This window comes from Saimiri boliviensis, chromosome 5 (genome assembly GCF_048565385.1).
Source record: "Saimiri boliviensis isolate mSaiBol1 chromosome 5, mSaiBol1.pri, whole genome shotgun sequence".
In the NCBI taxonomy this organism is placed as follows: domain Eukaryota; kingdom Metazoa; phylum Chordata; class Mammalia; order Primates; family Cebidae; genus Saimiri; species Saimiri boliviensis.
This window is the reverse complement of record NC_133453.1, coordinates 123285734-123307297: the sequence shown is the minus strand read 5'-3', so window position 1 is coordinate 123307297 and position 21564 is coordinate 123285734. Positions and strand designations below refer to the sequence as shown.

Here is a 21564-nt window from a genome sequence, read left to right as displayed (position 1 = left end):
ATTAAAGCCTATAAATGTCTTTATCCTACTATGTGTTTAGGGCTCTCAGTGTGGCACCTGTTTTTCTTTTCTTTTTTTGAGACCGAGTTTCGTTCTTGTTACCCAGGCTGGAGTGCAATGGCGCGATCTTGGCTCACCGCAACCTCCGCCTCCTGGGTTCGGGCAATTCTCCTGCCTCAGCCTCCTGAGTAGCTGGGATTACAGGCACGCACCACCATGCCCAGCTAGATTTTTTTTTTTGTATTTTTAGTAGAGACAGGGTTTCACCATGTTGACCAGGATGGTCTCGATCTCTCGACTTCGTGATCCACCCGCCTCGGCCTTCCAAAGTGCTGGGATTACAGGCTTGAGACCTGTTTTTCTAAGTTTGATTTTGTGCACCAGCTTTGTGTCAAATATGATCTATCGTAAGTTATGGTTACCAAGAATTTTCCAGTTGGTCACAGGGCTCTTTCCTAAGGAACCTGGACAAAACTACATTATCTTTATCAATGTCTGATGGTAGACAAGAAGGTCATCTATTTGTTTCTCTTGTTTTAACCAGTGCCTCTTAAAATATGGTCTGAGGACCATCAGAGTAAGAATGACATGGGCCACGTTCTAAGCACGAAGGTTCTCAAGGCCCCTCGAGACTCACACCTCATGCCAGTTCGTTTGATGAGTGCTGAGGTGTTCCTACACTGCCCTTTGTAAAATTTTCTGTGCTTCCTCTTCCTGACTATATTAACTCTTATGGTGTAGAGAGGATGGCCTCAGACTGTCTCTTAAGCCGTAATAGAATTATTAGCTCCAGGAGAAGACACAGGTACTGCAGCACACAATATCATTACTGAAGGCTCAGTGTAAAGGGAAGCGGGCAACAAACGTTGAATTCCCCCCACTGCTGATATTTTCTCCATCCTGCCGTTGCATCTTGTCATCTCTGAGGGCATGGAGTGTTTACTCCACGGTAATGCCCTAAGGACTAAGCCCTGGGAGTTTAATTCCCGTGGTCTTTGCACTTGTCTTTCAGGTCTGTGATTTATCTTTTCTTGGAAGAGCTAAGCAGAGGGGCTGGGTTACATAAAGGAGCAGAAGTCACATGGGTTTGAGGTTGACGTCTGAAGCTCTGTTGAATGCCTGTTGCCATATATCTACATATAGGAATCGAACCCAGGTATTTTAATGGTGGCCACATGTTTCTTATTCCAATTTACCCCATATTCTTATTAGTGCATTAACTTCCTGTTCAATATTTATCATCCTCAGAGGGATCCAGGGCTCCTTAGGACACTGGAGGGTCAGGCAGGCCTGAGTTAAAATTCCGGATCTGCCACTGTCTTGTGTGATCACATTCAAATTAGTTCAGGAACATAGTTCCCTGGGCCTCAGTTTCCTCACTTGTGAAAGGTAAGTGAAGAAAATAGTGTGTAACTCACCAGGTTATTTTAAGGGTACATTAGATGATACACTGAAAGCCAATGGCACATCGAAATGCTGAAGAAGGGGCAGTTGTTTCTGAGGATGGGGGAGTGGCAGACTCAGATGCTGGAGGCAGAAACTGTGCCTGTGATCATGGTCCTTGTGGGTCCCTTGTAATACCAGACATCACCAGTAAGCAGCTCTAAGAGACCTTGTGGCTGTGGTTTACTCCATGCAGATCTGATTACCATCTCTGACTTCAGGAATTTTCCAGTTTGAGACAGAAACCACTTTAACATAATAAAAATAACTAGCATAACACATTTTAAAAAGTGATCAGGTAAATAACCATATATGTGCCTGTTATAATGCCGCCTAGCCGTCCTTCTTCCAGGCCTCTGGGAGACAGCACATTACCTGAGCTCAGGACTAGCAGGGGGCGGGGAGGCACCACCGCTCAGCAGGTGAGGGGAGTTTGGGCAGCAGCATTCATAATCACCTGGTAGATAAAGGCAGTGCGGATGGGATGGACTTTCCCTCACCTACCCCCACCTTTCCCCTCTTTTGTTTTTATGTTAAGTTGTAAGTTTAGTTAAATACTGGTATTTAATTCTCACTTGGGAAGGTATGACCCAGACCACACCCAGGGGGCTCCAAATGTGCATTAAACAGAATCTGGCCTCAGGTTCCTATAATATGTGGGCCATAAAAAAATAAAAATGTGCAGGAAACATGGGCTGTGCTTTTTCTTGAAACGATTATAGACATAAGATATCTTCTCATTATGAAGTAAGACAAGAATTGGGTATGCTTTCTCTAGAGGACTAGAAATGGTGCTTTGAAAAATCTATCCTACCTTGGTGGAAATTTTCAGTCATTCTTTTTCTTGGGCTTTTTTTTTTTTTTTTTTTTTTTTTTTTTTTTTTTTTTTGCGCCAAAGAAAATCAAAGGCTCTAATCTATGGCTTATGCCTGTGAGTTTCCACTATAAAGGCCTCATAGACTGTATAGCAGGTTGACAGGGCTAGGTTTTGTGCCATCACTCCAGGGCACTGAAAAAGTTGTAGTCCCGTCTTAATAAAACTCTGCAGACTCATTGTGGGTTAGAGTTTGCTACGCTCCCCCTGTTGATGCCCTTAATGTTAGACTAGCCATGACAAGGAGCTGGTCACACCTGTGCTCCTACAAGCTTTCTGACTTCTCACTCCCGTGCTTGCTAAGAGCCAGGAAACTGAAGTGAAGTGGCTCACACTTGTCTTACTGTAAAACTTCATTTGTTAAACAGCGATTGCACAAGGAAAAGGTCAGCACTTTATGTTCTGAGCACTTAACTTTAATCACTCCGAAGCTGGACAGAGTATAAGAGGTTTTTAAATCAGTACTCCAACGTAAGGGAAAAAAGAGCGGGTCCTTGGATCGGAAATGAAAAGCCAGTGCTTGTGTCTCCCTCTTTTCAACCTATTCCGCTCTCACGTACTGTTGCATCCTGGGAGAAACTCCATCAACATTCATTCAATCAATACCTCTTTCTTGAGCACCTACTATAGGTCGGACATTTCGTGAAGAAACAACAAGTTTTCTTCTTGAGGTATATTTTGAAAATTGTACCATCAAGTCCTTTTTATTATGATTTCTAATAACAAAAATGGAACATGATCATTGAAAAAAGTTAAACCACACACAAAGCATACACACGTGAAAGTTCCTCCCTGCTTTTCCCTGGAGGGTAACTACTGCTAATCATTTACATAATTCCTCTCATCATATGCAGAGTTCTTTTGCCTGTTTAATACACCACATTCTAGACCACACCTTGCTTCATCCTTTCAGTAAACCACCACCTACTCTGTCCACATCAGCATGTTCAGTTATCTCTAGTTTTGTTTTCTCATATTAATGAATATGAGTCTCCCCTTTATTGACTTACAAATAATGCTGCAAAGAACATTCTGGTGCTTACATCTTTGTGGTCTTTTGTGAGTGTATTTGTGGAATCACTATGAATCACTATGGAAAAGTGGAATTGCTGGGTCTAAGGGTTTGTACTTGTAAAATCTTTAGGTACTTCTAATTTACTTTCCCTTTACATGGTATCCGTTGAATGTCACATCAGTGACATACAAAATTTGTGTTGTCTTTAATTTCCCACAAGGAAGTAGCATCTATTTGGGTCTTGGGACCCTACCAAATCAATAACCAATTGCTACTCTTTGAGGAAATCATTTTCAGACATGCAGTGAGCATCCTCTGGGGGTAGTGAGATGTGAGGTCATTGTTTTCCAAGGCCAGGGAGAGAGCTTCATCTAAACATACGCTCCATGCCACAGAATCAGCTAACCTTGTTCCTGCCTCCACCGTCAGTGCTCACCCCCCACCTCCCACATTTCTGTTTAGGATTCACTATGGCAAGTGATTTAGGTATAAACAAATAACACTTACAAGGCAGCCCTCAAAGACCTTTCAAACTGAGTTGGGGAGACAGAACACAGATGGCTAAAAAGCAAACTAAAAATACAAGTCAGTCTATAAAAAGCAACAAATAAATATAAATAGTAAGCATCGTTATAGCAGTCCAGAGGAAGGAAGGAAAACAGTGGGCTGGAGTGCCGGGCTTCGTGGCAGAGACTTGGTGTTGGGTCGGTGGAATTTCTCTAGGTGGGGGCTCCGGGTGGGAGGGGAGATAACCGTAAAAACCGGAAGAACCAACTGACAGAGAGTCCAGGAGAGAGTGGAAAACAGGGGCCCACTTTTATTTTGATAGTTGCAAGTGGTGGGGTTTACAGTGTTCTTTGAAATTATTAGAGAGACTTGGCACAGGCTCTGAGTTATTTGTTTTTTGGGGTATTGTGAGTGGTGCAGGTAGGTGGTGAAATTTTTTGAGAATCAGAAGAAAACCTCTAGCACTCTTCTCAGGAAAAGAAAAATTGCATACTTGCAAATACACACAAAATGTCGCTGTGATTTCAAGGAGCCCTTCCTTCTACTCCAATCTGAGAAATTAGACTATCTAAAAAGAGTTGCACCCAAGACCGTCTATCTAGGACCAATGTCAGCCAGGTGTATATATCACAGTCAAAGTAATTAAGCAATGCAAGACACCACCAGTATTCACTTATTCGTGAATCATCAAGCTCTGAAGCTGACTCGAAACAGGTGGGTAAACAGTTTGGTAGGGCTGTGCCGGCACTTCACGCTTTTCCTCCGGGTCTCCAGTTATTCCAGTGTAAATTGGTGGAGGAGATGCTCTGTCTTTTTTGGACCCGAAAGAAGCCAGGCTCTCAAAAATGTGAATCCATGGCATTATTTAAGCATGTATAACTGGAATCCACTCCAAGATGCCGATTTTGCTGCAGAAAAGATACTCTTGCTCCCCACCCCCTCCTTTCTTTTTGACAGTCAGTTAATAAAGACTCAACAATAAGCAGCTGCCAGTGATGTCATTTGGGACTTTGTCCACGGAGCTTGTATTTACAAGCTCGGAGCAACTACGGAGCTGCAGCCCGGGGAGCAAGTCTCCGCAAACTTGCTCCGCATTCACGGCAGGACTTCCCAGCCGCTGTGGATGTTCAGGAAAACCCCGTTTGTTCTCTTAGCGTGGCCTTTGAACGCTTCAAAAATAAACAGAGGATAACCAACCGCGGGAGGAAATTTTTAGCTGGAGAGAGTTGTTGCAGTTCCTGTGTCTGTCTCCAGGACTGTGATATGTGTTGACTGAAGAGCTAACTACAAGTAAGACTGTTGGGAATTTTTTTTGTAAACTCTTAACAGTTTTTCTTATTTATACAGCTTGTTTTCTTTTGAAAGTGAGATGATGATGTTTATGTATTTCTCCAGGCTCTTTCGGCTGCCACAGCAAGTATGCATTTGGTGTAAGTAACTATAGGGCCCTAATGTGGACTGGGATTAGTTAGGGGTTACAGGACCCCTCGTCTCTGAGAACAAACACCAGGAGGCAGATGATAAGGAGATACTGAATGGCTCATCCTCATTTGCCTCAGCAGGGAGGTCAGGTTGGGTTTTTCATGTGTTTTGTTTTTGTTTTTTAAATACCAACCAACCAAAAAAACGATTCGGTTGATCTAGAAAGTTTAGCAAACAACTGTGAAGACTGTTTTTTCATGAACTGGTGTGCTGCAGGGAGAAACCCACTTTTTCTCTCTGATTCTTTCTGTGGTTTGTAGATTTCTAATATGTGCATGTTGATATGCGTGAGCTCCTACCTATGCCCTCTCCCCAAACACACACACACACACACACACACACGCACGCACACACGCACACACCCAGGCTCATTCATCCTCAGGAATGTGTATGCATCAAAAAATATTTTGAAATTGAAACTGTTTCTATTTGGATTCTTTTCACATTGAGTATCTGGAGAAATGTTCTATGTTCTGACTTGTCTTCTGACTTGGAACCCAAGTTAATCTACTACTGAAAAAGGCAAACTTTGGCATTCAGCTAGATTGGTGTACAAAATCCATATTGTCTCTTTTGCCTGCTTCAGGGCTCTTTAAAACTCTCCAGATAGTCTCTGGGATTTAAATAGGAAGAGTGAATTTCATGTGTGCTGCCAGCCTGGCCAGGAACCTCTCTTATCCCCACCTGTGCCGTCTGTTCTCTGTTGCCACCTGGGAGTTCTGGTTAAGAGCCCTGTGAAAAATTGTCTTTCTGCCCTTCAAGCTACGAGCTCTGCTCCTGAGTGCCTACAGTTCGGCCTCTTGCAACCAGTAGCAAATCCCAGCTGATTCCTGCCCTCTAGACCTGAGAGCCCGCTGCACAGATTGGCAAGAAGTGGCTGTTAGCCTGTTAGCTCTGCACGTGAACCCCATGACTCACGCAGGAGCCTGGCTTGCCCCTGAATTCAGCTACTCTGTCACCAGCCCAGAAACACAGTGGCAATATTCACTGCCTTTCCCTTGTCTCTAGTCTCAGAATTGTAAGAAGCCAGTGTCAAAAGGCCTCAAAATATTTGACTTTTCCACAGAATCCTAAGGTGGGTAACGTCCTGCCTCTTCATCAGCTCCAATTTTGCCCATCAGAGCACATTAAGCTTTAAATATATTTTGTGTGTTAGTGCTCAGTGCTCTTTGCAATTCTTTGCTTAAAATGAGGGATTTGCTGCTAAAACAGATTTCAAACTATTCATCAAAGTTTATCCTTTTACAAAAGAAAAATTGAGGCACAAGGAAAAGAAGTGATTTGTCCAAGAGCACCCAGTAAGACAGGCGGCAAAGCTACAGCTGGAAACTGAGTCTCCCGTGCTCATTCCAGCACGTGTCCCACTTCTCAAGTTCTTAAGGATTGAAACAACAACAAAAAATGGGACCCGTGCACGGTTCCTATGCCTTCTTCTAGGAACTGGGCTATGTGCAGGTGTACAGATGAAGGTGGTCTGGTAGAGAGAGAACATTCCCGTTTTGTCTTTGGCTCTGTTTACATTTCGTAATGTGTCTGTTCCTCGTCGTTTTCACCAGCAAACCAGAGAGAACTCTGTGATTATTTTACAGTTAATGGCCTAAAGACAAATGGGGGAGTCTTAGCAGTTGAAATAGTTCAGAAGGCATTTTGCACTGGGTACAGGTTGGGCTATCTGAGGTGTCCCAATTCTGATATTCAGTGTTTCTGCTTTACTTAGAAGTCTCAGACTTCTTTTTATGGGCCACAGCTTGCTTTGCTTCTCCTCTTTAGGGACCCTCTTTCCAGTACGACCTTCTCTTCACTTTTTCATTGATTCCTCCTTTTCACTTCATTATCTCACTGCAGCCTGGATCTCAGTTTCCAGGATTCAGCTAGATTCCATGCACCCATCCATTACCCTTCTCTCTGGAGCCTTCCTTGCCCCTGATGTTCCCACCTATGGGGGGCCTTCCTGGCCTCTCCAGGTCCAAGTGGTGCTTTGCTTGTTTGGACTGTCATGGTATTTGTGCCATTATTTTGTCCTGGGATCTGGAGTTCTTTGCCATATTGTTAAATACCTCTTTCCATCAAAAGCAAGGGCTGCTTGCTATATAATACTTCTTATAGCTATGGCACTTAGCACAGAATAATTTTTCAATGTATAATGCTAAATAAATGAATGAATTAAATATCCATTTTACTGCATCAAACACCCAAACGTCTGCACTAAGTTGGCAAAATTATCACATGACTGGACTGAGTGGCTTTAAATTCTTCTTTACTGTGGTTGAAGACCCTCGATACCAGACTTCTGAGCCTGAAGGCAGGGGATATTCTTGATGTGATGCCTGGCTGTCTTCCCTGGCTCATTTTTCTCTACAGTGTGGACTTCGAGCTGTCTTGGGGGTTCTGGGCCTGCTGGCTCATCAGGGTCTTCACTATGCAGCAGAGCATAGTCACGGAGGACTTGGACTCTGGAACCGGTTGCCCCGGCTCAAGTCCTGCTTCTGCCACTTGCTGGCTTTATGATTCTGGTTAATTCACTTAACCTTTCTGTTTCAATTTCTCCTCTTTGAAATGTGGATAATAAGAATGCCGACTTCATGGGAAGATAAAGAAAGATTAAATATTTTAATGTAACTAAAACAATAGACATCATGTGACACGTACATTAAGTGCTAACGAGCATTAGCTACTGTTATTATTTACCTTTTAGATGCCCATGTCCCACCCCAGACTTACTGAATCATGCCTCTAAGGTGGGATTTAGATACAGCCATGGTTAAAAAGTTCCTCAGATGATTCAGATGGGAATTACTGGTCTAGCTACCAGGAGCTGCTCTCTGTTACTGAAATACACTGGGATGGTATGTTCTTCAGCACATCTACACCTTTGTACACCTGCAGCACCTCTCCACACACTCAGTTCACTCCCCAGGCCTTGTGCCACCTCCTGTCCGGTGAGCAGCTTTTCACATCCCGCTTGCCACAGGTAGGTGTCTCTATGCACTATGGGACACCGTCCGCATTGGTTCGCTGTGCGTCTATTCCCCTCTTCAGCCTCTGTGTCCCACGAGGGCAGACGAGCCGGCTGACTCCCCAGACTTAACAGCATGCATGATACTGCCCTTAGAGAATTACCTGTTGAGTGGACTGATGAATACTGCTCACTGAATGCCTTCATTTTCACTTGACTCGTGCCCTGTGCCTACCCCTTTCCCACGGTGGCATCTGTGAGCCTTGCTTCACTCTCAAGTCCCAGCTTTGCTACCCTCCCTGCACCTTGAGAGAGAAGGTTGCAGTCCTGCATTCTGAAGTCCTTCCACGTTCCTTGGCTTCATCTCACTATGTCCCCTGCTCACTCTCTCCCTTACTTCTCTCAGATGAAGAAATGGCCACACCCCATGGTATTCTCTCTAAACTCTGTTAGGATGCTTATGCTGCATAGTCTCATTTTAAAAATATATTTTTTTAACCTGCTGCTGCTGCTTCCAGTAGATTCTAGTGAATTTGAGGTAAGGTTGCTGCCAAATTTGAGTTGCCAAATCTGTAATTTTAAGTGTAATTTGTAATCTCAGCACCTGGCACACAATGAGTTCTCAATGAATAAAAAAAAAAAAAGTATGGATGCATGGTTGATGGGCACAATAAAAACAGATTTAAAATGTTTTCTTCCAAGAGCAATCACTATTGAGTGGTTACTGCACACTTCCAAGCTTTTTGCTCGTGCTAGCTCATTATGATCATTGTATTCACTGTCCAAGCAAAAACACTGATGCTCAGAAAGGTAAAGTAATGTGCACAGGACACATGAGTGGGCAAGAGGCAGAGGTAGGATTTGAACCCACAGCACATACTCTTTTTTATTTATGTTTTTGAGATGGAGTTTCACTCTTGTTGCCCGGGCTGGAATGCAATGGTGTGATCTCAATTTACTACAACCTCCACCTCTCAGGTTCAAGTGATTTTCCTGCCTCAGCCTTCTGAGTAGCTCTGATTACAGGTTCCTGCCACCGCACCCAGCTAATTTTTGTATTTTTAGTAGAGATGGGGTTTCACCATGTTGGCCAGGCTGATGTTGAACTCCTGACCTCACGTGATCCACCAGCCTCGGCCTCCCAAAGTGCTGGGATTACAGGCGTGAGCCACAGTGCCCAACTCCACAGCGCATACTCTTAACCTTTCATTTTGCTATTCTCTGGATGTGAAGGCCTCATGACTTACATTCACCCACAGTGACGTTTTGGTCATTCACATCTGCTTCTGACTGACTGCACTGGCAAAATTGTATAGCAGATTAATACTTCTAAGTGCCAGCCAGTCAAACTGGTGATTCACATTTTCTAGTCTTTCAGAAGCATCTAAAGACCAGAATACCAGTTCTTTGGTATTTTTGTTTTTCTTTTAATCTCAGATCTTAATCTTTTTGTAGATTAGCCCAAGTTTATGGGTAAACATCAAGATTATTTACATTCTTGGTTTGGGTCTTGGTAGGCCTAGTAAAGTTTGGTCAAGAGTGTAATCCAGGGATTAGATACAAAGAAAAAATTGTAAATAATTTTTGGACATGTGGTTGGTCCCTAAAAAAGGATACCAAAGGAAAGGGTAGCATTTTATGAAAGTAGATTTAGATAGCCAGAAGGGTTTAGTCTGAACACTCTGGCAAGTCACGGCCCCAGTTAAGCACAAAGTACCTTATAGCCTTATTTTTCTCCAGTTCTCTAATTCTACAAGGTTTAATGCCTTTGGAATTTTGGATTCCCAATTGTCTTTCCTTTATAGATGAAATAATAAATGTCTCAGATACATAGAACATTACCCATACATTTGCAATGCCCCAATACATACTTGCCTAATGAAGTGTATCGTGTCAGTTTGGAAGCCTCAATTACACGAGGTACTTCCCCATAGTTACATAAATTAATCTTGGTATTTTTAGGGCAAGAAACCAGATCTCTCCTCTTAGAAATCAACTTTACTGGATTAGTGATTCCTTTGAGGAGAATTTGGATGCATTGTGGAAGCCCAGTGGACTGAGTTCAAGAGGAAAGAGGAAAGTCCCAAGCCATTTTGGAGCATAAGCTGGAAATAATAACATGGCAGATAAATATTATGGTGTTGAAAGAAGGGCTGTTAGTTCTGAAATGTGGGAACAAGTGTTACTGTCAAGATGCATGTCTGACAAACCGCCCCATAAAGGCTACTTGCCTCATTTGGCAAATTGAATCTAGAAACGTAGAACTGGTCCAGGCCAGCCCAAAAGACATCTCTCAAATGGTTTCCATTGTCAGTGACAACTGGTTTTGTAGCAACTTAAAGAGTCAAAGTAACACAAGCTCACAAATTAGAAAACCAAACAATAGTAAAATATTTATATATCTATATATATATCTGTATGTGAATATTAGTACTAAACAACAGTGCTAAAATGTTCATATATAAAAACGTTGCATACATGACTCTCTCTGTATGCATGTATATTTGTGTGTGTGTCTATATAATACAGTCCCTTGGGCCACCCTCCCTATCCTACTTCTGAGATTTTTTTTCAGAGGCAACTCTTTTCTTTTAGCTGTTTTTATGTAATATTTCTAAATTATGTGTTTCTATGTGTATGTCAAAGTATGACTTCTTTCTTACTGTGGTAGATTATATATATCTCTTTTTGTACTTCCCAGAGCTTCTCTATTCTTCAATATATAATTATGTCACAATTTTAAGTAAATGTATATTTAGTGCCTATTTTTGTCTTGATTACAAATACTGTTTACTGTTGAGTCAAATCATTATGATTACATCTTTAACAATTTTTTTCAAAAGTTATTGCCTCCTTTTAAAATTCGCTTAGTTTTCTAACACCCTATAGCTAAAGTTTCCCAGTTGCTCTAACAGCTCTCTGACAAATTGTGTTAAATATCATCTCCGTTTCAAACATCCGTCTTCTGTGAGTAGTTATATTCTCAAGTCGCCATGTTCTTTTTTGTCCATTGTCAAGGAGGATAAGTTAATTATTAGTCGTGCCATATCAGAAGCAATTTAAAATGCCAGCTTCGAATGTTTCCTTTGTTCTCATTATAGCCAATTACTCATATTTGGGTAAATAGAAACGATCTGGTTTATTGTAGTTGGCAAATAGCAATCGTAATTTGGTTTATAGTCTCATGAATACTCACTACATTTCAGTGTAAGAAATATCCTTTCTTACTGAGTACCTTTGACATCTTGTATAGCGCCATCAGAGGAAAGCAAATGGTACCTCATGTAACGTTATTTTATGAACCACTAAATGAATGCTCAGAATGACATTTATTTCTTCCCTTCCTTATTTTCTGCCCAGCTATTCTTTCTATAATTCTTTCAGAATTATAGAATCAGGAATGTGACATACTTTGTTATTGAGAGTAGTTAAAATAGTTTACTTAAAATCATGCAGAACTTTGCCTTTAGAGACGGTGTTCGTGGAGACTGCCAGTAGAGGGCCTTGTTAAACTAAGTAAAATTTCACATATAGGCCAATTGTCAACGGTTACAGCCACCGCGTTAAAGAAGCTTTTGTTTTTAGGATTCCTGATTAATAGTAAAACTGCCAAAATGATTTTTTAAAGTGCATCACATTTCTTTCTATAAGGAAAAATTATATATCTCAATCTTTCATTTTCACTGTTTTCTTAACGAGGAAATTGGAGAATTCTAATAGATCATTAATAAGCCATCAACCAAACCAGGGCTGTGGAGGCCTAGTCATAAAATTTCTCTATGACATTTGTTTTGGAGTGGGCTCTGAGCCTTTGGGGAACCCAGTATTGGCTGTTGAACATGGTGGAGAGAGATGACGGCTCTCCTGACCTAGGCACAGTTTATACTTGCTGCCTACATTTTGGCGAGCCTTACTCTCAACGAAAGTGGGTTTTCTATTCCATGCAGCTAGATAAGAAACTTACTCTTTGGTAAGCCCTCATTTTGGACACAGAAAAAAGAATCTAGACCCTGAGAGCTGAGAGCATGTTATGTTGCTCATTACACCCACTTTCCAGTCAAGGAAACAGCCGCAGGGAGGAGTGGGGTAGTACAGAGCCATTCTCTTCCTAGAGCCATTCTCTTCCTAGATCCATTCTCTTCCTAGAGCCATTCTCTTCTAGAGCCATTCTCTTCCTAGAGCCATTCTCTTCCTAGAGCCATTCTCTTCCTAGAGCCATTCTCTTCTAGAGCCATTCTCTTCCTAGAGCCATTCTCTTCCTAGAGCCATTCTCTTCTAGAGCCATTCTCTTCCTAGAGCCATTCTCTTCCTAGAGCCATTCTCTTCTAGAGCCATTCTCTTCCTAGAGCCATTCTCTTATAGAGCCATTCTCTTCCAGAGCCATTCTCTTCCTAGAGCCATTCTCTTCCTAGAGCCATTCTCTTCTAGAGCCATTCTCTTCCTAGAGCCATTCTCTTCCTAGAGCCATTCTCTTCTAGAGCCATTCTCTTCCTAGAGCCATTCTCTTCCAGAGCCATTCTCTTCCAGAGCCATTCTCTTCCTAGAGCCATTCTCTTCCTAGAGCCATTCTCTTCTAGAGCCATTCTCTTCCTAGAGCCATTCTCTTCTTTACCCATCCGTAAAATGTAGCAATATCAACAGTAGCTGGGTGAGTGGCTCACACTTATAATCTCAGTGACTCAGCAGGCTGATGGGGGAGGATCACTTGAGGCCAGGAGTTCAAGACCAACCTGGCCAACATAACAAGAACTCACCTCTAAAAAAACAATTTTTATAACTTAGCTGGGCATGGTAATGTGGACCTCTCATCTCAGCTACTCAGGAGGCTGAGACTGAAAAATAACTTGAACCCAAGAGATCCAGGTTGCAGTGATTGCACCACTGCGCTCCAGGCTGGGAGACTCTTAAAACAAAAAATCAACAGTGATTTCACCCAACATTTATTAAATGTGTATAATGCGCCTGATCCCATTGTGCTTTCTATTCATATTGTCTCATATAATCCTTGCAACAGACCCTGAGGTAGACATTATTATTCATCCAATTTTTTAGATGCAAAAACCAAGGTACAAAGAAGTTAATTTATTCCAGATTACACAGTAATTATTTCAGCCAGATATTTAGATTATGTTACTTTCTTATGGGGTCATTGTGAAGAATAGTTGAGATCAAGTACCTCAAGTGCCTGCACCAAAATAGACTCACAATACGTGTAATATTAATACATTATTAATAATACACTATTTTCATTATTGGCTCTTATCATTGAGGATGTTGCAGGCCCTTGTAAGCCAGTGAGACTGCCTTAGGGCAGTGAGAGAGGTGAGGACAGAACTGTGTGTCCCAGGATTAGAGGGTTGTTTAACTCTCATGTCAAATGTCAAGAGTTCCCTTTACTCAGTATTTTGGGACAAATGAGTATTTGCAGCTACAAAACAACTACAAAGAAAACGGTCCAACCTCAACCCCCTTCCGGGTCATGAGTGCTTTTATTATGTTCCCACCATATGGGCTTTTTTTTTTTTTTTTCTCAGCACATTGCATCTGTTTATGTGATGCCCCTGGCTTTATCATCTCTGTATGTTGTTTGGCAAAATTGCTAAATCCTGTAGTCTTCAGTGTGTGTAGAACTCCTAATTCATAAGTAGAGTGAAAGCAGGTAATGGAGTTAGAAGGGTGTAGGGAGGGTCTGGCTCCTTCTACGGGGTTTTAATTTGATTCTCTTTTTCTGCAGCCCTGGACCATCTTCACTAGCTAGCTGCCCTCTTCCCCTTCCCCTTCTCCTTCCCCAACTCTCCCTTTATTGCACCTTATTTCTCAATCTTCTCTCTTAGTTCTTCCCTCTACACCATTTGCATCTCACGTCTCCTTCTATTTTATTATCCCGTTTGCTCTTCTTCTCCCTCCTCATCTTCATTTATCTCTGCTGCTGCTGCTGCTGCTGCTGCTCCTCCTCCTCTTCCTCCTCTTCCTCCTCCTCCTCCTCCTCCTCCTCCTCTTCCTCCTCCTCCTCTTCCTTCTCACCAGAGCAAAGAAGGGACCATGGTCAGTGTTTCTAAGTGAACCACCAACCAGAGCAAAAGGAAACCATTTTAGTGTTTTCTACCTCTCCATAATCTTCAGATGCCCTAGGACAGGCGTCCCCAAACTTTTTACATAGGGGGCCAGTTCACTGTCCCTCAGACCGTTGGAGGGCCGCCACATACTGTGTTCCTCTCACTGACCACCGATGAAAGAGGTGCCCCTTCCTGAAGTGCGGCGGGGGGCCGGATAAATGGCCTCAGCGGGCCGCATGCGGCCCACGGGCTGTAGTTGGGGGACGCCTGCCCTAGGACCTTATTACATTGCTCATCTCATTAAACAAAGAACATATCCACATTATATGCCAAACGAAAGAGAGACCAAATGGAGCAAGCAGCATAGTAGAATGGAGAGTAATCGAACAGAGAAATTGAACAACCCTATTTGTAAAATCCTGCCATGAGCCAGCTAAAAAACATGGGATCAAGTGTCCCCATTTGCAAAGTGAAGTGGGAGGTCAGATGGTCCCAAGGCCATTTCTGGTGCTGTGATCCTGTTATTCATAATCACACAATGATTGCAGCCTGATTCACGACACAGACAACTATCAGAGCACCAAGGAGGAAAGCCCCTACCCCAGGGCTGTGGGCTTAGGGCTGGGCTGCATGCGTGGGTGGCCTGGGGACCCTAGTGTCTGTGATCCCAGAAGTCGCCTGTTTTCCCAAAGTGCCGAAGTGATTTGTCACTGTACAATGCTGTGTCCTCACAACAGATGTTAAAGGATCACCCTTGAAAGGGTGTTTCTCCAAAGCATCTAATTATAATCTCTACAGAAAATTAACAGATGTTATAATTGTCTTTCCCCTTTGATTAAATAGTTTCTGCATGAGTAGCTTTCTTAGATTTTCCTTCTCTGTCTTGTATGATCTTTATAAGGAACTGACATGTGTCTTCAATTTTCTAGAGATAGTTCCTCAACAGGCTTCGTAAGAATCTGCAGATTCGTAATTTCATTCTTTCTCTTTCCTTCATAGATCTTTTTTTACATAGAAACCTGGGCAAGGGAGGGCTGTGCTTGTGGTGTCTGAAGCATGGTTATAAAGGTGTCCTGGTGGTAGGAATATGAATGCGGCCAAGAAGCTGGCCTCTCTCTTTGCTAGTTGCGGAGGTGACTGATAGTCATGAATTTTCTCTAGGAAAAGTTGTGCCAAATGGGAAAGGAAATTTCAGCAAACTGTGCACCAACCAAGCACTCCAGATGTCAAGCATGCAAATGAGTGTGTGTGCAGAGAGAAAAACTGCATTTATGATGTGAATGTCTGCAAATTTCTCTGATGATATTTGTTTTGGAAAGACAAGCTATCAGCCAGGAGCCTTATCAACATGAAAAATATTATTTTCAATTTATTATTTAGAACCTAGAATCCTCTCTTCTCTGCTAGGGAAGTGGTTTGTGTTCCGTTGCTCATTTATTTTTACCTTCTATTGAGCTTATCGGGAAGGATGATGCCACTAACTACAGGAAGAAGGCTTCTTTCTCATTGTCTCGGTGTCCAAATGAGTATGTTTCTTCTTGAGAAGAGAAAATTATAAGGAAAGGTTTCGGACAGTGGATGAATTTATGGACAATGGAGATGAGAGGAATGAAAATAAGAGGTACTCAGATCTTTTAGGGGATCTGCTTAATAATAGTCTACATCTCTCCATGCCAAAACATCTGAAACAGGCTCATAAATCAAGGCAAAGGTCACTCCTTAATCAGTCTGAGGGCAGAGAGCAAAATAAGCAAAATAAAATTTGGCTTCACTGAATACATCAGCATTAAACTTTGATTGGAAAAAAAAGGAAAGATTCTTGGGTTGGTTTATCAAATAGGCCCTGTATAAATTCAGTCTTCACTTTCGTCTACACTTGCTAAGGAAGAGAAGGGAAGATGAATATTTCTTAGTGTAAAATTTATGCTGAATACACATGCTACTAGAGAATCAAAGGGGAAAATATTTATCTCTATGAGTTTCATAATGTATTGGAGAGAAGGAGTTAATTCTACCAAGGGTATTTAAAGAATACTACAAACCAATCAGTAGAATTAACTTCCAAATGAATAATCAGAGCTTTGACAAATTAAAAGGTTTTGTAAGTTGGTGACCAGAATCATGAACATTCTGTAGTCCATATCATATGAGGAATGGCTAAAGAAATTAGATTTATTTGGGTCATTTGGAGGAGAAAAATGTTTAACCTTTTTTTGAAGTATAAAGTATATACAGATAATTGCACCAAAGTATAAAGCTTGATAAATTTTTATAAATGGAATATACCCATATCACTAATCCACAAAACAAGAAATATTAGCAGTACCCTAGAAACTTTCCTCAAATTCCCTTTCAGTCGCATTCTCTAAGGTGACTTCTAGTGGCCTAGATTAATTCGGCCTTTTGTGTACTTTGTCTAATTGGAATCACACAGTTTGTGTAACTTTGTGTCTTCTTTCATTCAATTGTGTTTATGTGATTCATATTGCTGTGTCTAATTATAATTTTTATGCCGACTGTTGTTTAGTATTCCATTATGTGACTGTGCCACCACATATTCTTCCTACTGTGTGTGAGCACTTGGATATTTTCCAGTTTGGGACCATTACACATAGTTCTATTATAAATCTGCTGGTCCATGTCTTTCATGTCTCTTGGTAAACAAATATACACATATAAGTTGAGTGCATTTGTGTAATTGCCACACATAGCAATCATAGAGTGTCTAAGATCTAATGCTCAATAGTCTTCCAAGGGGATTGTACCAATTTATACTCCCAGGAACAATATATGAAAGGAAGGGTAGTATTTTAATTTACTCAAGAAAGCAGCACTATGACTAAGAATGGAAGTTAAAAAGAAGTCATTGTGGCCTAATGCTAGGAAGACCTTTTGTTCATTTAGAAACAAGTTGAGAACTTAAAACAGGTTATTGTCCCTGGAAGTCCTCAGACAATGCTGGAATGGTCTTCATTGCAGTGGCGGGTGAGCTAGAGGATTCCAAGGACTTTTTGATCTAAAAGCCTTGTATATCCAACATAGTGAGCTCCAGGGAAACTTGAAGATGGAAGAAAATGAGGAGGACATTGTGGTGGACCAAATAGTCAGATTTTTGAAGATCAGAGTTAAGCAAGCAAGAGCAATTACACAGACAATGCTGACTCTGTGAGTAGAGGAGAGTCATTCAAGGAAGGGAGACAGGGGTGGAATTGAGTGAGGTTATGAAAAGAGATAATATGATAGTCAGTGGAAGAAGGAAGGGCATTTTTCATGCAAAAGCCGGTTCATTATAGAGTCCAAATGGAACACAAGGAGACACAGTTCATGCTACCAAATGCTTAGAACCATTTACGAGAATTGTAAAGCAAAGCAAAGACTTTTGATCAGCTCTGAGTAATCAAGTGATGTCTGTAAGATGCCCTGGGGAAGAGCCGTTCCACAGGGAGATGGCCAAATAACACTCACCAAGGCAACAAGAACACTTTCAAGGTTGCAAAAAGGGTAACCTCTCTGCAAGACTCATTGGCAGCTATGCAGTGCTTCAACTTCCGCTCTCATCCCTTCCACGCCTAGATCTCTCTGACTCGTAACTTCAGTTTGTGTGTGGCTTTAATTCCCCCCTTCCCTGGAACAACTCCTGGTGCCTCTTCACAGCTGATTTCTATTATGGGAACCCCAATCCCCAGCCCATGGAACCTGATATTGACCAAGAACCCCAATGAATTCGGTTCTTGTCATTACCAGTTTCCCACTCTATCAGTAGGGTCAGCATATCCCATTCTCGGCAAAGAGTTATTTTGGATCAAATTCCATCTGACTTTATTTTGTATCTTTCAGTTCATTTTACGGCTGTATTTCATGATTTATACTAAATACATGAGAAATATACTGTATAAGTCAGTACTTGCAACTGATCAAAGAGTACTAAGAAATCACTGGTCATAGCTCCTTTGTACTTTAACTGCTGGGAAGCTAGAGCCAGAGTGACCTGTGTAATTACCAGTGTTCTGTGGTTTTATATATCTTACCTTTGCAACATTTTCCTCTCATCTTTACTTTTTACTTTGTGGCAAGCAGAATTTTAAGACAGAACCTAAGATCTAAGTCCCCACTGTACAATTCCCTCCCTGTGAGCAGGGATAGAACCTGAGAATACGACAGCTATCACATTTGTGATGAGATTGCATTATATGGCAATTGTGGATGGACTTCTGCAGGTATAATTAAGGTCCTTAATCAGTTGACTTTGAGTGAATAAAAACAGGAGATTTTCTTGGGTGGACCTGACTTAATCAGACAAGCTCCTTGAAAGATTGTCTAGAGGTCAGAAACTGGAAGCCTCAGAGATTCTCCTGCTGAGCTAGAAGCGAGTCATTATGAGTTTCACAGCCACAAGCAAGGAGATGATTTCTGCCCCAAACCACATGAGCTTTTGGAGACGACCCAGAGCCTCAGATGAGCCCCAGACACCTGAGCTCTGACACCTGACACGTCGGTTTTAGCGTTGTGAGAACTGAGTAGAGGTTTCAGCTAAGCTCTGCTCAGATTCCTGGTTCATAGACACCGTGAGGTAATAAATGTATATTATTCTAAGCCACTAAATTTGTGGTAATTTGTTACACAGCAATAGATAACACATATATACGTTTTTACTCATCTGTTTCTGTCTCTTATTTATTGTGTATATAGTCTCTTTAATTACTTTAAGATTTGATTGATTGAGTGGATTGAGCAATAAATCAGTTTCCTAAGTCCGCTCACTCCCACTCCAGGGTGACTAGGGATGACGCTGTCTCCTCCATTGCCTCAGGCTCCTTCCTGCTTTTGTGATTTGACTTGAGCCCACACCTCTACTTGGAATGTCCTCTATCCTCCTCTCCACCTATTTAAACTCCATTCAAAACTTAGAGGCCCAGCTTCATTTCCACAACCTCCATCATTCCTGGAATATAATTTTTTGAAGTTTTGTTTTTTTCCCTAGTTCCGAGTCCCTGCAGTTGTGGTGCCCAAGTTTGAGCTGACAATATTATATTGACTTCAAGGAGGTTTTTAAAAATGCAGATTCCCAGCATTCCTTCCTGTCTGCCTGCCCCAGGAATTCAGGTTCATTATGGAGTTTTCGAAAGCCTCTAGTAAGTGTTGCTTCTCGACAGCTAGGTTTGGCAACTCTTTGCTCTGCCGTATCCACATCAGTCAGCTCTGCATAGAGTGCCCAGTGCAATTAACTGTCTGTGCCTAAGGTTTTCAAGACTACTAGTCCACCTCTAGCCTGGACAGCATATTTTGCATTCCTTTATTTAATCTTGACTCTAGTTTTATTGTAGTCCCACTTAGATCTTCCCCTTTTATTTTTTATTTATCATTTGGTTTTTGTGTACATTTCTGTATGTAATCACACATCCTTTGGGGGAATGAGGTTGAAATATGTAACATAAACAGAAAAAGGATGTGCCCTAATACTTTAACGTGCATGAATTGTTTCCCTAACGGTAGTAAAACTTTTTAAAGCTTGGGCTTTGACTTCCGTTTGCTTCATGCCCTCATCACACCTTGGACAATGTGAGCATATAACAACTGTTCAGAAAACTAAAGATGGATGGTTGGACTGATAAGAAAGGGTTCTTGTTCTGTAAAAATAGTGTTCCTTCCTCTGCTTTCTTTCCCCCTCCTGGCTTGCCCCACCCTCTTCTCAGTCTTTTGAAGCTTTGGACAAAGAATTGCTCTTTTTCCTAGACCCAAGCTTTCCAGGTTAGCACAATGCAAAGACAGAGTTGTAGAAGTAACGGGAGGGCTCATTGTGTCTCTCGGAGTGTTTCATCTGCCTGAAATGGCTTTACACAAAGTGATAGTTTTCTTTTTTAGCCCGCTAGTGCTGGGATCAGGCACATTCTAGGCACAGTGTGGGGGAAATCTCTCAATCACTCAGTCACTGAGCACTGCCCTTTCCCCTTCCAAAGCCCCACTGAATGTGCCACATTCAGGACACCCATGCCCTTACGCCAAAGCACATTGTGCCAAAACACACATCCGGTGATATCCCTTGTAACTCTATAGCACAGCTTGTATATCTGGTAAGTGGGGCATACCTGAGCAGGGCGGCAGGTTTATCACACAGAGCTGAAGAATGCTCCAGGGAAGTTCTACAGAGGCAGTCATTGTGGTAGATCTGATAAACTGCATTCTTCTAAATACTCCTTTTAAACCCTTTCTACTGCTTTGAAAATATTTAATCTCTTGGGCAATAATGAGTTTCCTCTCTCTCTCTCTCTCTCTCTCTCTCTCTCTCTCTCTCTCTCTCTCTCCCCCCTATACTTTCTGCAAGTCTTTTCACTCAGATACTCCTCAGTCGGGCTACTTTTTCACCTTTGGCTTTCTCTTGGATGTACTTCACTGTATCTGAAGATCTGAACTCAGCCAGTTGGGCATGGTTAAGATGTATTCTGAGTCTGTGTGTGTGTGTGTGTGTGTGTGTTTGTGTGTGTGTGTGCACGTGCATATGAGCACATGCATTTGTGTTTCAGCATTTCTGATTTTGTCCTTTCTGTTAGACAAAACCAGACTGCTATTTTGTTCAGGCTCAGATTTCCAAATTAAAGTAACCAAATTTAGTACCATAACAAACCAAAATAATTTCAGGGCATTTTTAGCACACAGTATCAGTCTTCTTTTCTATTAAAACAACAGTATTTTCCTGAAGAAGAGGTTTGTGTATCGTTTTCTCCAATGTTACTGGGGTTATGCTTAAGCCATTATTTATCTTTTCTCATTATAAAAGATAAGTGTTTGGACCACTGAATCCTGCCTCTCCCCTCTTCCTTTCTATGCTGTTCTTGTAAGGTACAAAATTCTCACACATAACTTCAAAATGTTTCCATTTTGTTTCTTAGGCCAGGTAGATATATAATTAGTGAGTGCCAATGAAAATGATATAACAAAGTAGATTGTTAGAGCTCACATCTAGTAGTGGGTGCTAGGTGCGATAGCCACTGAGGTAGATTTGACTTGGTGTCTGCCCTTGCGGGATGGCAGAGTACACAGACAGATATGCAACCTATCAAACTCCGCATCATGATGCTGATCAATTGAAACAAAAATGCGTGTTTTTAGAGGTCATACCTGTATTTCCGTTTCCATCATCTCCTTCACTCTCTGCCTTGGACTGCATCTTTCTAAATCTGTGCCAACTGTGGGCAGAGGGAAGTGGAGGACCAAATGTGTTGGCCAGCTTCCA

General features: G+C 41.8%; 1 protein-coding gene across 7 annotated transcripts in view; it reads left to right on the top strand.

The window, feature by feature from the left end:
* The window catches only part of NCKAP5 (NCK associated protein 5), a 986396-nt gene that overhangs the window by 97368 nt on the left and 867464 nt on the right, over positions 1 to 21564 (top strand). For 4 of the 7 annotated variants that reach the window (XM_074399883.1, XM_039480033.2, XM_074399893.1 and 1 more), the window contains exon 1: positions 4887 to 5129. The exons of 2 other annotated variants lie outside the window; for them this stretch is intronic. The gene's annotated coding sequence lies outside the window, so the exon portion shown is untranslated. One more of the 7 variants, XM_074399886.1, reaches the window with a different exon arrangement.